Genomic DNA, 16,465 nt, shown 5'->3' on the forward strand with positions numbered 1-16,465 from the left:
TTTAAAGGTATTATTATGATTTAACAGCTTTTATTAGCGAATTCACTAATTAGTGAATTTTTGGGGTTTTGAGTCCCATGTGCATTGACTACATGCAATAATTTGCAATTATCATTATACCCACATTTTAAGGTTTTTTTTTTCACTCTTTCTAAGTTTGAGGACTTGATTTCATTGTTTAAATTAGTTATTATCCATAGCATGAGCTTTTTGGACAGCTGTTCAAGAATTGCATTTTTAGTAACTCTTTTCAATCATTTAAAACTGTTGAATTTGTCAGTTTGAGGATATTTGTTTTCCAGCACTGGACTCCACCTTCTCCAAATGAATTTGGAGAAACTGGAGGAGGAAAAGTTTGCCTTTCTTACCACAAAACACATTATGTCCCTCAGGAAAACTTTACTTCATCCTTTGAAGGCTTACTTTCACACACACAGACCCCTCCTGTTTAAATGACATCACCAGGGAGGCAAACACACACAGGGGAAAGATGCCAAATGCCAGAATTACAACAATATATTTTTGGGGAGGTTCTTTGTGCACTGTGATGGTGACTCTATGAATAGGATTGTGTGTTGTTTCTCGGTAGATGCTACACCTTGCTTAGTGAGTTCCTTTCACATGACAGGTATTTCTGGTTTAGTTATAAATACTGGAACAGAGGAGGTAAAGCTTCTCTCTTCTGTTCTACAATACATTAGGTTTCCCTTTTCTTATAATTACAAATATCCCATGGTATTTGATGTTGATTTCTCTGCTAAAGGTCCACACAGCACTATGGAGGAACCATTTCTCTGAAATTAGCAGTATAGATTTCACACCAAGAAGGATACTTGGTATGCCTAGAGCTTCTTTCAAAGTTATTATAGATTGAGCAGTCGTAGTTTGAGGAGAAGCAAGCCTCAGTTACAGGTTCCTTTTATGGACTTCTACAGCCTCAAGGCTTCTTGGACTCATGTTCTGTCCACTACTGTCCCCCTTAAGCAAGGAGCAGGTACCATAACCAATGGTACCATAGCCCCTTCCCCCTGTGCTCCCCACACATCACCAGCCCAGCAGATGAACAAGGACTGATGTTTCACAGCAGGGGTTCAGTGGTCACATGCCATTTTTTTCCAAAAAAATCTGATCACCAGTCTGAATAGCAAAGCCAAAGAAGACCAGTAAATGCAGGAATGGCAGGAACCTCCTTTCAGAGCCAATTTGAAATGCATCAATCCCCATCCCCTCCAGGCTGCACAGACTGTACTCCTGCATGTGCACACTCCTTCTTAACTGTACTTCTTTGCAAAGGAATTTTCTGAGCTTAGTTAAATGGCAAACAAATGCCAAATAAAAGATCCTTGCAAAAGGTACCATAATAAAAAATGCTTTGGGATTAGGATGACAAAAAACAGTAGAGGTAAACTGAGGTTAAATTTCTTCCTTGCTTTCTACCCATCCAGTGAAGTACTGATGCACTTAGGACTGTGGGAGGCTGTGGAAAACATGCCATCCTGGGGGGTTTTAAGGACAGGTTAGCAAATGTCTCCCAGAAATTGATTAGGAACTGCAGATCCTGCATGGGGGTAGAAGAAAAGACTGGATAAGCTATCAGTGTTTGGTTTTTTCTTTTGTTAATTTCTATAACCCGTTGCACAGCAGAAATGGAGCTACTATCCCAGTTTAAAAGATTCCCAGAGAAACCAGTATTGTTCAATGGCTCTGTGATGGGTCTTCTAAATCCCAAGTCAAGCAGCTTGAGTTTTGTCATCCCCAGCAATTCCTGCTGTTTCACACCCTCACTGAGCCATCAGAGAGAAGACCCCATCCATCACCCCTGGGGAGGGGGGCTGAGGTGGAACAGCAGCCCAGCTTCAGCAAAGCCCTTGGGTGTAGTGCCACACACAGGCTGTCACTGTGGCAGAGCTGTATCCAAGGAAGATGTATCCTCAGTGAGTGCAGACACCTCTCCCTGCTGGGACCTCATTAGCTTTCTGCTTCATTGCTTGTGCAACTGTGGCTGCCTTGCAGAACACAGAACCAGACCAGATCCAGCTGTGCTGTGCTCCAACATCTACAAATGCACCCAGCATCCACTGGTCTGCACTGACCTGACTGAGCTGCCACTACTGCAAACTCACCCTTTGGAAGAGGTGAGAATCCTGTCTCCCTTTGCCTGCAAACTGGACTGATTGTCCTCCCAGAGGAAGGACAAACAAAACTCTTTCAGGCACTAAATTTGAACCCTTCCTCCATCACACTCCATCATCCCCATGGCCACTGAAGTAGCTGGTGGTGCAAGGAGGTGAAAAAACCTTAGCTAACCTGTGCTAACAGTGGACACTAGTGGAAAAGAGTAGCTAGAAGGTTTTTACCTTTTTTAAGATCTCATCTTAAGAATTTAAGTCCAAGGAGGAAAAAAAAAATGGTGTGAGTATGTTTCACACTGTCTTGGAGGGGACAAATGAGCTTGGAGAACTCAGCAGCCAACAAGCAGAAGATGGGAAGCTACAGAACAGGACAACTCGATGCCAAGAGTGAGCAGGGAGCTGATGTGCCACCAGCTTCAACTGAATATTCAGGAAAGTTAGTTAAACGGTGACACCTTGTCCTGGCACACATCCCTATCCTCTCCTGTAAAACAAACCTGGCACACAGCACATGTCGTGTCACTTGCCTTTTTTTTTTTTTTTTCAAAGGAAGAGTAAAAAAATTCTGCACATTTGTGAGACATCTGCATTTAAAGCCACAATAGCAGAGAATGCAGATGACTGTGACCTTCAAAAAATTAAATTCCAGGGTGTATTTTTACAGAGTACATTCTGTACTGCCCTTGATAGAGTAGGGAGTCTGAAGACCACAGTTAAATGAACTAAAGCAGAAGCCTTGCGACACTAGGAAAAGATTTCAGGATCAAAATGTGTAAAAGCCAGTGGTAACTGAGGTGGCAGAGATTTAATAATGCTCCTAAAATTGCCTGTGCAAGGTTCCTGGCTGTTCATGGCCTTGAGGAAGTTCTTTCTAGGACCAGGGTGGTGCATGAGAATCAGCAACTCACACCTACCAGAGAATTTGTGGGGGGAGCTATGTAGAAGTGGGATGTGTTTGGGAAGCCATGGGATGAGATGGCAGGCAGGGTGAGTGAAGAAAGAGTGGATGGAGGAGTGGTCTGAGCCAGGTTGTGCAGGACACAGGGAGGTTGGCAGAGCAAGCAGGGTCCTTTTTTGGGAAATAACTCAGAGGTGTTGGTCTTGGTGGGGCAGAACAACCACTTTGTTAATGCAAAGTGAGGGGCTGAGAGGAGGGCAGAAGTTTTAGGGAAGATCACCCAGAGCTGAGTCCCTTTTGTCCCCCTTTCCATCACTGTTGTTTGCAGACCTGGAAAGTTCTTAGCAGCTCTGTGTTGCCCCTTGCCTGGCTCATCTGGGAGATGCCCAGGTGGTGGCCACCAAAAAACCTCCCATGAATTCTCTCTGATTCCCTCCATGCCAATTAACATCCCTTGGCACTTCTCAGGCTCCTTCGGGGTGCTTGTGTGGTGTCTGGACCCTCGGTGGGATGGTTGGCCAGGGAACAGTGACTGGAGTCTGCCAGCTCCATGGCAGCAGCTGCTGAGCCAGTGAGTCCACTGTTGGCAAGGAAGTCTGAACTCTGGAGCAAAGGATGTGTAATAATCCAAGGAGATTATTTGGCATTTAATGGTTTGTATCCCAGATGACAGTGACAGTCACGGCAGCAGGGACTGTGCGTTAGCTGGTGTCAAGCACAGGGTTCATCTTGCAAATTACAAATGACACCAGAAAAGGTGATCAGAAAGACTCTTCAAAACCCAAAGGTTATGTCTCTGACTTGATGGAGGAGCATATTTTTCTCTAGTAGTAGGCAATTATTCTTCTGTAGAGCACAGAACTTGTGAAACATCACGAAGCTGTCATAAATCAGAAAAGGCTAAACCCTGAAACCTCACATTGGAGACAGTGGATTCAGGCTTGCCCTAGAAATATATCCCTCTGGCTCTTTATTCAGGCCAAATCCAGGCTGAGGAAGTGCCAGTATTAATCCATTTACGGGGGAGGATCACCACAAACATCTCATGACAACATCTGACCTTACAAGAGTGGCTCCCTCATGATGGCAAAGACTTGACATAGATATCTGAACTCCCAAAGCATTTGTCATTTTGAACTGTCACACTGGGACAAGAATTCATAACAGCCTTGGGGGTCCCAAGCCTTGTTTTCCGATTGCTCTTCAACCTGAAATCCAGTGTGTTCAGAAGAATTCAAGTGACTATTTTGCACTATTTATCTTCAAATATCTGAACTAATGTGGAGAAAGCAGGATCTTTCCATCTCCTCAATAGCCATTTCTCAATAGAAATAGAAGAGAATTGTTTTTAAGATAAAGAAAGAATTGTTTTCAGCTAAGTAATAATGAAAAAAAATTGCATGTGAGAGTATGTAATGTCAAATCCTGCTGTTAAATGTAGAGAGAGAATGGTTGCAGAGCACGGCTCCAGGCTGGGACAGTGATGTAGCATTATTCCCCTGCCCCCTCTGTTACAGCTTCTAAATAATCTGCAAGCTGCACCTCAAGACAGCTCAAGACAAAGGGTCTCATGGAGCCAGAGATAAGCACCATGTTTTATCACTGTAAAGTTCTTCCATCTCCTGCCTGACTCAAATAGATATGATCTAGACAGGAGGCCTAATGTTCATGTACCTTTTGATATCTTTCTGACTGTAAAGGGACTTCAAGTGAGGCATAAGTGTAATTTACACATTCTACAACCTCACTTTTCATTGCCCCGCTGGAGACTTGCTAACAATGAGACTCAGGCCCAGAAAGTTCACATGAATTCAGGAATTTGTTGTTTCTTCAAAGTGTAAAATGGCAATTGTACAGCTGAAAATCCCAGTGGCATCACTGGAGCTTTACAAGGGGAGACAAATAAAGCATTCAGTGTTCAGAAAATACCACAAGGGCCAGTCCTGGTGAATCTGCTGATCTCCCGAGCATCCATCAAGCACAGTCTCAGAGAAAAAGCATCTGAGACTTCTTATACATCCAACAGCTCAGGAGGTTACTCACACACTGGGGGCCTAGTGTAGTGTCAAGCTGGCCAGCTTTGGTCAAATACAGGTCTGGGAGCAGAGGGATGAGCAGGAAAAGAGAGAAATATGTCTGTTTTACAGACATGCCGTGTGTCCCTGAGCCCCAGCTGGGGCCAAGGCAGTGGGAAGGATGCCACTGCTTGTTTTTCCTCTCCCTAGGAATCTGGGCTTCCAGACCTGTTTGGGTTTTTTTATCATGGAGCAGCCAGTGGCATAGGACTGCACAAACATATGAGTCCACACACGCAAGAGAGCAGTGTTGGGCAAAGCCTGGCAGTGATGGTTTATGCCCCATGACCTCTCTGCCAGTCTGTACCCTAAGAATCATGGAACTTGGTGTCTGGGTGTTATCAGAGCTAATATCCAGATTGTAGCTCTGTACCCTACTCTGCATTACTTGCAGAGGGGAGGAAGAGGTCTGTGAGGAAGGGAGACCCACAGCACAGATCGAGGGAGATTTCTGGGTTTCTGTACTGCTCCCCTTAGAGTATCCATCTCACCCTCCTTAGTCCTCTGCAGCAAAAATGTTGTTCACAATTAAAAGCAGTTCTTGAAGTCATGCAGGCTAACTCTGCTGTTTAACAATAGATAGTAGCAATGCATAGGTAACTTCTATTTATTCTCCTGATCTTACATTAAGCCCAGAATGTGTGTTTACATTTAGGATTTCTAAGTATCATGCTTCTCATGTGTGCCTTATTTTAATGATCTCCTGAATAATTCATTCTAAAAGCCTCTTTATTTTCTTCTCTCCAGTTTAATTAACCTCTTGGTGCAGTCATTGGAATTTTACCATAAAAGCATAATGCATTTCACATTAGCGTGTAACTCATTCTGGAAGAATCTGAGTACAGACACTAAAGAGTTAATAGCAGGTTCTGACTTAATGCTATTTTATTATGGATCATGAATAATAGCAGAACATTTTCTTTATATGCCTGAGCTCTACCTGAGGTAGGAGTACTCATCCTGCCCAGGACCACTGCCCAGTCCTTGGCACTCAGCTCCTCCCTCTCACTGAGGGAAGGGCAGTGACCTGCATCAGTGTTCTCCCTACCCTCCCCAAACGACTGAGGAAAGCTCCCAAATATCCATGGGTCCTCTGCCAGAGCATCAGGTGACAAATACTATGGGAGATGTGATTACTGTGTCAGGAGGCTATTGACTGATATGTACTTTTGGGTTCCCAGGCAGAGCCTTTTTGGGTTGCTACCGATGGATCCCATTGATCACCCCATGCAAAGACTTGGACTTCATCAGCAGAAAAGAGCATTCTGCTGCAAGCTGGCAGTGATCATCAATAACTCTGTGAGCTAAAACTCCTTGTTTAAAGAGCTAGACTGCTTTCTGGAAGGAGAAATATTTTTTTGCTTTGCAAAAAAGGAGGTCCATCATGGAGGTTTGTATAACATGGCAGGGGACAAGGCTCTATGAATGCCCATACATGAGATATCTTTGCTATTTCTAACATAGATCCCATCCCAGGGTTTCTAACTGCCCCGTGACTAACTTCCCTCAGTTCTGTCCCTGCTTGCTGGCCCCATGATGGCACTTTAACTGCAAAGCAAGATTTCCTGCAAAATGTCCCCTGTGCTCACACACGCCCTCAGCAGTGCAGGGGCAGCTCACATCTGTAGCTATGTCAAATGTAGAACACCCTCCTGATACCCTCTGTCATTTATCCCATCTTTGGGCAAGTTTCTGTATCTCTTACTTTGTACAGAGATGTCCTTGACCGTGGAATGCTTGGGTTCCCTTGGTGCAATATATTCCCTATGGACCATGTGAGCATCACATTGCTCCTGTGGTGAGGGATGGCATGGGGCCATCTCAGGCTGCGCTGGGACAGGACCAGAAGATGTGCAAGGGATTGCAGCAGCAAGGAGCTGGGTTTTTCCTTGGGCTTTGGAAAGATAACCCCTCATCAGATAAAAGCCTGTCCCTGAAGACTAGAGAATAACTCCCAAAATGTGCAAATGATTAAGCCCCAGATGGTTTGATCTGGATTATTAAGGCCAAGTCTTAGGCAGGGAAAAGTGACAAGGGATTTAAATGAGTCTTGCTCCATTCTAGGAAGCAGATTCTCTCCTGCTTGGTTTCCTCCCTTCTCCCTCCCCCCTCAACTATTGTCCAGGTTCTGATCATCAAAACACAGAGTGGCGGTTGCTCCCTGTTCATTATTTGACCCTTTCCTAAGATCCCCTTATGCAACCACTCGGTTGTGCAATGGAGCAGCCTCAGGCCCGGCGGGGCCCGCGGAAGTCGGCTCTGCCTCAGATAAGCGCCGAGGCTGGAGGTGCCGGCAGGGTCCTGGGGTTGAGGGCTGAGGGTGGGGGTGGTGGCGGGGTCCCGGGGCTGGGGGCTGAGGGTGGGGGGTGCTGGGGGCCGGCTTGGGCAGCGCTTCCGATGCAGCAGCCGCACCAGGGCCTTGGCTTCCTGAGCATCTGCGGCTGGAGGGACGGGAAGGCCTCCCAGCTCTCCCTCTAAAGGCCTTTTGCTTCCTTTCTGCTAAGATGAAAATATAATAAACCACCTATGTTTTGCAACAGGGCTAAACTGAAACCGACTGGGCTGGGGGGTTTCTCTTCTCCCCCCTCCTCATGTACACCCACATGCATGCATATGAATACACCCCAAAGAGTGCAGCGTAGCGGTGTTTTTCCCAGTGGCAGGTTATAATTTCGGGAAGAGACAGTCCGCTTCTTACTGTATTTTTCACAGCCTTATTAGTTTAAAATCTTTTGTAATTCTCTTTGCCAGACTTTTAAGACATTTATTCTTTCCTTGGTGCACAAGACAGCTCAGGCTTTAGTTGGAGAAGCAATTGCTGTCTCCATGAGGGAAGCGATCACTGTCAATTGTTTTCCTCCCAGTGGTTCCTGAAGACATTAAAATGGTTTGCATTCCATCTTTTTCTGGATCACAAGCCACAGATTTTGGAGTATTTGGTGTTGCAGACTGCAAAGTGTCACCTGAGTAACAATGGGAGCTCAGAAAGGAAGAAAAATGGCACTCAAGTGTCTCTGTTCCCTGCGGATTGAGGGCAATCAGAGAGGGGATGACAGGGGCTGGAGGTCAGGTGCCTTTTGCTGCTCATGCTCTCAGCATCAGGCTCTTTCATCTTGCCCTGGGCAGCATCTGTCAGTGGAGGTGGAGACCAGGAGAGCCTCACTGATTGCCATCAGGTGCTCTCCCCTGACATATAGAGACCGGTTTGTGCTGGCCTCCAGTTTATTTAAGAAAAAATTCAGGGCACAACTTTTGTCCACGAGACCTTAAACGATCCAGTCCCTGGTCACCAGCACCTGCCTTGCTCCTGGTAGGACACAGCAGCCAGCCCAGGCACTCCATGTGGGAGCCATGTGCTTCACAGGGAGGTGCTGGCAGGTGGCAGATCCATGAGTCCTGGGCACTTGCTCTGTGCTCTGATCTGTCCCAGCCTGGATCTGTGGCTCTCAGCCCCATCCCTCTGGAGATAGAAGAGAGCCTGGTGGGCAAGGGCTTGGTTTTAAAATGGTCCCATCATCAGTTTTCAAAGAGAATATACCAGCAGTGTATATTTTTGACATTTTAAGCAATTGTAAACTATAAAAAGGAAGATTAAAATGTAAAATTTCAGAAATTTTAAGTTTAGTTATAAACTAGGTGACTCAGATGGTTAAAAGGTGAAACATGAGTAGAAAATATATTGTTTATACGTTTTTTCCCTATGTAATTAAGTGAAGAGTGTGCAGCCTTAATTCAGACTGTTTGTATTTTTGCCTTGTAACAAGATACTATTTTTTCCACAGCATCTTAGCATTAGAAACATATACCAAAAGCATTGCTTAAATTCCAGCCAATTTAGATTCCTTGATCTTGTTTGTTCCCAACCTTTATACTCAGCCAAGAAAGTTACATTTCTGTATCCTAGCAGATTATTATTATAATCTAAAATTATTTTCACTGACTCAAACCATATAGGAAATGCAGATAGTTTATGGGCTTCACAGATTTCTATGGAGGCAATTCCTTCAACATAAAGCCTTTCTGTGCATCTGTAATATATTACGTGTTGAAACTATTGCATGCTAATCATGTGTTATATGGTTTAAATCTCCTCATGCTATAGACAGCACATCTTTGAAGGCATGACTTGAAAATCTGGCTTTGGAGATCTACCAGTGCACAGCAGCACTTTTGTTAGGCACATTGATACGATGGTCTCTGAGTCTCCACCTTGACAAGCAATTGAGTTGGGCTGTGGGAAAGGCTCAAGCCCTGCCTTAGCATGATTTACATCCTGCAGGAAAAGCCATTTAGGCACAGCTGGGATCATTCTATAGAAAAGCTCAAATACTGAGCAGAGCTAGTGTTTATGTAGTGTGACTTTTAGAGGAAAAAAGACACTTAGAAGGTTTACATTGCTGAGGAACAAGTTTTCCTCATCGAGGCATTTGTGGCAGCACATACACTGGGTGGTGTGTATTTAGAGGTTTTCCTGGTCATAGAATCATAGAATCATAGAATTAGCCGGGTTGGAAGGGACCTCAGAGATCATCTAGTCCAACCCTTGACCCACCGGAGCAGTTGCTAGACCATGGCACTGAGTGCCACATCCAGTCTTTTTTTAAATGTCTCCAGGGACGGAGAATCTACCACCTCACCGGGCAGTCCATTCCATAGCCTAATCACCCTCTCCGTGAAGAAATTCTTTCTAATATCTAACCTAAACCTCCCCTGGCACAACTTAAGACTGTGTCCTCTTGTCTTGTTGAAGGTCGTCTGTGAAAAGAGTCCAGCTCCCACCTCGCTACAGCCTCCTTTCAGGTAGTTGTAGACAGCAATGAGGTCTCCCCTGAGCCTCCTCTTCTTCAGGCTGAACAGCCCCAGCTCTCTCAGCCTCTCCTCATAGGGCCTGTGCTCGAGTCCCTTCACCAGCCTGGTTGCCCTCCTTTGGACCTGTTCCAGGACCTCTACATCCTTCTTAAACTGAGGGGCCCAGAACTGGACACAGTACTCGAGGTGTGGCCTCACCAGCGCTGAGTACAGGGGCAGAATCACCTCCCTGGACCTGCTGGTGATGCTGTTTCTGATACAGGCCAGGATGCCATTGGCCTTCTTGGCCACCTGGGCACACTGCTGGCTCATGTTCAGTTTCTTGTTAATGCAGACTCCCAGGTCCCTTTCTGCCTGGCTGCTCTCCAGCCACTCTGTCCCCAGCCTGTAGCGCTGCATGGGGTTGTTGTGGTCACCTCAACATAAACCTGCTTACTGAATTTTCTAGCTGGTCATTAACTTTCAAAAAATCTCTTAACACCCTGTGCTTCTCTTTACAGGATGGCATGTTGATGTTACAAGAAATCTCATCTGAAGAGCATAACGTAATCCTCCATCATAAACTATGTCAGTCTTCTGGAAAGCTGAATTGCCAAGGGCAAAACACCACCTCTCTCTGTGTCTGTCAAACTGAGGTAATAATAATACTTACCTATACCACAAGGGTGCATTTAGGATTAATTACCTCTCCTCATGCCAAGTATGAATTTATCCCATGGCATTTGGTACTGCCACCCATTAGTGGTAATTTGTATAACTAATTATTATGAGGCCTGCCTACCAATGTTTTCACACATATACATGCACATATTCCACATAAACTTTTTTCTAGTAGAGATTCTGGCACCAGCAGAAGTCTCTCAGCTAGGTCTTGATCATGTTTTCTTTATCTTTTAAGGAATTCCAACTCATGAGTCCCCAAGCAGTCTGGGCTATTTGTCCACAAGGCACAAGTATTTCTTGCTGACATTTTAGGACAGTCTTTTAAACATCTTTTAGACAAGGGAGTAGGTTGCAGAGAAATCCTGCCCTAAAATAAGGCTGTGAATATCTCTTCCAGCTGGTGGCATTAGATTGTGGCCTGTAGCTCATCAAGACTGTACAACTGAGTCACATCAGGGTTGATGTAACACTCACTTCCCAAAATTAATTGGAAACCTAGTTTCCATTTCCAGAAGTCATTTACAAACTGACTGAAACTGTTAATGATTAAAGGATTCACATCCCATAGCTTCAGCAGAATAAATGCCAGCTTTGTAGGCTTGAGTGATTCATCCCCTCATCCAAGGCAGGTGAAAGAGTCTCTCTGTCAGATGCAGAAACAAACAGGCAGGGGGGTGGGGGAGGCTTGGCCAGGTTGCCTACCTTTGATGTAGCTAAAATTAACTGAAATTAATCCCACTTTAAGAGGTTTTTGAAAATGGGAATTAGTTTGTAAAGTCACTGCAGCCCAGAACACCAAAGATCAGTGAGCACCTCACTTGGGTGCTTTTCCCAGTTCTGAAACTGTTCTCCCTGTTTTGCATGAAACCATGGTGTCTGGTGTAAAATGCCTGCCTGGTTGTACATCTGAACTTGTGAATATGGTGTCCTGTATATAGCACAGTGTACTATACTCTTTTTTTAAATCCTTTTCCACTGGAAAATTGGCTCTATGGCTTGGGGTATGCATGACACATAGTAAGGATATCTGTAAGCACTTGCACAAATGTCCATACCCTTCTGTTCCTCCTCCTCCTCCTTCCTTACGGCCTCTCATGCCCAACCAAACTGCATCTTGAATGGGGAAATGACAAGCCGTGAAGTATTTTCCATCAGTTAGAATTACATTTGTGTCTCAAGTATCATAAAAGCCAGAAAAAACTGCATTTACTAAAACCTTTTTCCCTGAAAATGTATTAATAATGTATGATCATAGTTTGTAGATAATGCATTAATTGCTTGCTTGATCATGTAGCCAAAATAATCATTTTCAGAGATGTTTAATTTTTGCCTGGTGACTACATTTTGTATCATTTTCAGGGCAACAGATGCTCATCTATTTGTTCTGGTTCAAAAAACAGCTCTAAATTGAAAGTGAATTACTGTAAACCTTTTGCAGGCATCTAATTTTACTTTAAAAATACATGCAGCCTAAATGATCTTATACTCAGGAGAGGAAAATCCACACACAAAGTCCATGTTCAAAACATTGCAATTAACATCATTCCCTGCCAAAACAGACAAATTATGCACCCAGAGAATACGCATTCCCACACACACATATGAAAGAGAAAAAACATGTGCTGCCTTCCAAATCTGTTTTTTAAATGTTGATGCTGCTTCTTTGCCCCTCATGACAGTATTTTATATGTTTTTCAAGTAGGTGCCTATTTCAATAAATAAATTGAAGTAAAGAAATAAAAGTAAACAAACAAATAAAACTAAACAAATAAGTTAAAATTATGAGTAAGTAAAAAAAGATATGTAATTGAATATAAGTTGTAATTTTGACTAGGCTGTGTTTCAAAATCTGTTTGGGTTGTGATTTGGAAAGTTATGGACAATACAAAACCTAACCTCCAAAATGGTAACAGTATAAACATGTATCTAGGGCTAAGCAAGTACTAAACAAACAAACAAACAAAGATAAAAATTTATCTTCTGCAATTTTTCTCCAAAAGAAAATGGAAAAATCCATCAGTAGAATGTAGGGCAAAGCTGCAGTGGGTTAACTGACGAGCGTTCCTCACTGTGGAGTTATAGATACTGCGCCTGAGTTTTTTGCAGAACTCACAGACTCATTTTGGTTGGAAAAGCCCTTTAAGATCATCAAATCCAACCATTAATATAGCACTGCCAAGTCCACCATTAAACCATGTCCCATCACCTTTGAACTGACTGCACCTGCTTCAGTACCAATATGACCAAGGCATGGTGAATACCCCACAAGGTTGGTGTAAACCAACCAGCTTGTCCAGACCAGCTTCCTTTCTTTCTTTTTAAGGACTTAGGTGTGATTTTGCTGACTGAATCCCAGCGTGAACCTCTCTGCAGAAGAGGGTTTCCTGTCCATGGTCTAATGCAGTGCAACAGGAGCATCACCGAGGCCATGCTGCTCCTCAGCAAAAGCTACCTGGAGAGGACAGCCACCATCACACCAAGGACCAACACAGCCAGCACATCATCAGCTGAGCCTCCCATGACAGGTATTGCAGCACCAAGGAGGAGTTCATCTAGAAATCAGATTGCACCATAGATTTTTGATTTTTAGTGAATTCTGGCAGCTCCCACTTGGGTCTGCCAGCTGCCTTTTTAAACAAACAAAGTTCTTTATCTTTTGCATAGCCATAGATAAGTTATTTTCTAGTTGAATTCCTCCTTATTCAAGTGTATTTCACCATGGCCAGACGTGAGATAAGAGGCAATTTGGGGCTTGGAAATACAGTTGTAACCAGAGGTAGCTGGCAGGGTAAATGGGCTCCCTTCTACCCAACCCCAACGACTAGATCCTCATTTAGACTGTTTTGTTTAGATTATGTAATGTCTGAGATTAAAAGAGAGGGAATGTTCTTGTTCTAGGTTGGGGTTTTTTTGAGTAAAATTTTGAAATCAAAACAAGGCAATGTTGTGCTGGAGATAAAAATGGAAGAAAGAAGTGGCCAATCTGGTTATCAAGAGGCCCTATCGAGAAATCTGTTTCTAAATGGGAACTTGGGGTGGAAAAGGAGAAGGAAACGCCCCAAAAAGTACTGTTGGTCATGGTATGCAGCCTAAAGATGAGAGCATCAAAAAGAGAATCTGGGCATGGCAGGTGGAAGAGGTCAGTGCTCAGATATGCCCTGATTTGAATGGGAGGTGAGATGGAGCAGCTCTCAGCCCTGGCCCTGCAGGCACCTCTCCCAGGCTGGATGCACTGCAGTGCCTCTACCTTCTCCTGCCTCTGACTGGTCCCCAGATATCATGGGAAAGATTTCAATAAAAATGCTAACTCCTGGGAGACACACTTTTTAAAAATTAAGAAATACTAGGGGGAATCCACACAGTTCTTAAACAATGGATTTTTTAGTCATTTTCTGCCTGGTTGCAAATCTTAGAATATAATAAATATGCTTAGAAAAATTATTTGTAGATCTGACTCCAGTCACAGCCAAAGATTGCTGTTCCCTCAAAACAGGCAAATCTGGGTTAAGAAACAAAGTGGGACACTTGGTTTGTTTGGCACTTCTTGACTTCAGCTGGCTCTACGTACCACACAGCACAAAATCCTACATGCTAAAGTACCAGATGCCAGTTTCTGTTGTATCTAAGCATGAAACAGAAACTTCTTTAAACAGTATGTAATGGGAACTACCTCTGTTTCAATAAGACCCTTATTGGAGTGGTGCAGGCATTTGATAGTAGGCCTATTGTTTCAAAATATATTTCATTATTCATGATCTGGAATTTTACAAAGGAGTCAATTAATTACAGCAGCAGAAAAAGTAAAACTGGAAGGTACATTACTATAATGCTGCCAGTAGTTATAGTCAATTACTTCTTTGCCAGGTAGATTTTTTTTTCCTTCCAGCCAAAATTAGCAGTGCAATTACCCCTGTTGCTCATCCTCCTTTTCCCCTGAGCAGCTCATTCCCATGGTGGAACTGGGTGCCATCAACCCTTGGGGGTGCCTCCTCGGGGGGCTGTATGCAACGCCTGTGCCAGGCTCTCAGGAGCTCTGTGACTGCTTCCAGCTTGAGCGTTGAGACTGCAGGAAAAACAGTACAGAATCCCTGCTTGCTGAGTCCTCAGCACGTCTGGCCCATCTACTTTTATCCTTTCTATAAACTTCTTCCCAAAAACTTCTGAATCAGGCACAGAGGAAAAGGGGAACAGACGAGCAAGGGCCACAGATGTGTTCTTGGGAACACTGCTGGGGATGTAATGAAGAAGATGCTTTGGCAGGAGTCACCCTAGTAACAGCAAGCACCCTCAGAGGCAACCAGTTAGTTAAGCAAGTTGCATCTGTGGGCAGTTGGTAAAACAGTTCTCTTGGTGGACATCTCAAAAATAATAATTTTTTTTTCATGACAAAAGGCCTCTAAATACCAAGATGAAAAATGCTGCACAAAGGCCAGGTGGAAGAATAATGTGAATTCTGAAGTATATCTTCTTCTTGTAAAGTCTCCATGGTAAGTTTTTTATGCATAGTCATGTCATAATATGAATAATATGCATAAGTCATAATGTCTAGACTTATAGCTGGCTGCCATAGCAGCTCTGTACAGCCCACACTTGGGGTAAAATGCTAAAATTTATTTCAAAAGAGTTATATTGAGTGTGTCTGCTTGGAAGTGATAGACTTTCTGAAGCTGCACTGATGTTCAGGAATGGTCTTTTCAAGTTCAGCATATACTTAGCAGGAAGAGAGGATTTGGACAGTATTAGACAAAATGAACCATCTTCATATGGTGTTTATAAAATACATTTGGTTGCTATTTCCCACTGTAGCAGATGGTACTCAAAATAAGAAATGACCTGGAACCTCATTACCAACTGCATCAAGTCTGCACAAAACTGCTCAGGGAATATTTGAATTGTCTTCTTTTGTAGAAGGCTTTGCTTATTTTCTTGCTCTTAGGAAGGAAAATTCCTGGAAGATATCAATCACAAGTATCCATTATGACACTGGGCAGGATGGAAAGTTAGAAGAAATATCTTGCATCATGCTGCAGGGTACCACTTGTCAGTCACTGCCTTCAGTTAAGAAAACACATCCCCACCATGAGACAGCTATTCCCAAAGTGCATGTGATGGGCAATTTGATTTTAGCCCATCCTCCTGAAGCAGCTGATGGGGCTGTTGCCCAGGACTGAAACGCTAAATGCCACCGTTCATTTTCCAGGGAGATGGCTGGAATCTCAGTTGTTGCTAGGTAAGTGTCCTGGTGTCCTATGATGTGACCATTCCTCCTTCCCAGCTGTGAGGGCTCCAAGGCATGCAGATAAGAGTAATTATACAAAATTCTGGCACTCAAGAAGGTGCCCACCTCTAACACTTCCCTATTTGGGGGATTATGTGCTGTAGACTTCTGGAGTTAGCACCCGCTTCCCATTTCCATTAGCTTCTGTCACTGTCGTGAGTTACAGAGGACAAGGAGGAGCATGAAGCAGCAGGACAGTGCAATAAGCAGTAGGATGCAGGCACGGAAGGACCCTGAGCTCCTACATCAGCTCTTGAATCTGTATATCCTAGTGACCATCTGCAGCTACATTTGTTCATATAAATGTTGAACACAGCCTTGCCTGGTTTGGCTCCATTTGCTCTTGCTGGTTGAACCTTCACACTGAGTACCCTGAAGGATGTCAGCTGCTCTTGGCAGGGATTGAGGCAGCAGTGCCCAGGGTGTGGGAGTCCTGACTTTCTCCCAGATGCTGGGAAAGGCTTTTCCCTTCCCCCTGAGTTCACTCCCCTCCCATGATTGCTGTAACCTGTCTATATAGATGACAAGCTTTGAGGCTGGATCTCCCCACGATTTGGGTCTTTGTTGAGTGTTTGATACCACAGACCCAGTTCTCAGCAACACTCTTACA

At 44.0% G+C, this 16,465-nt stretch overlaps 1 long non-coding RNA gene across 2 annotated transcripts; it reads left to right on the forward strand.

The window, feature by feature from the left end:
• Nucleotides 1-7,484: 7,484 nt before the first annotated feature.
• LOC139796012 (uncharacterized) lies at nt 7,485-16,048 on the forward strand. Of its 2 annotated transcripts, XR_011725791.1 has the most exons (4): nt 7,485-9,277; nt 10,415-10,549; nt 12,934-13,102; nt 14,970-16,048. It is a non-coding gene; the product is annotated as an uncharacterized lncRNA (long non-coding RNA). The 2 variants fall into 2 exon arrangements; XR_011725790.1 differs by lacking the exon at nt 7,485-9,277 and having other exon boundaries at nt 10,322-10,549.
• The last annotated feature ends 417 nt before the right edge of the window (nt 16,049-16,465 follow it).

Source organism: Heliangelus exortis, chromosome 4 (assembly GCF_036169615.1).
Source record: "Heliangelus exortis chromosome 4, bHelExo1.hap1, whole genome shotgun sequence".
NCBI lineage: Eukaryota > Metazoa > Chordata > Aves > Apodiformes > Trochilidae > Heliangelus > Heliangelus exortis.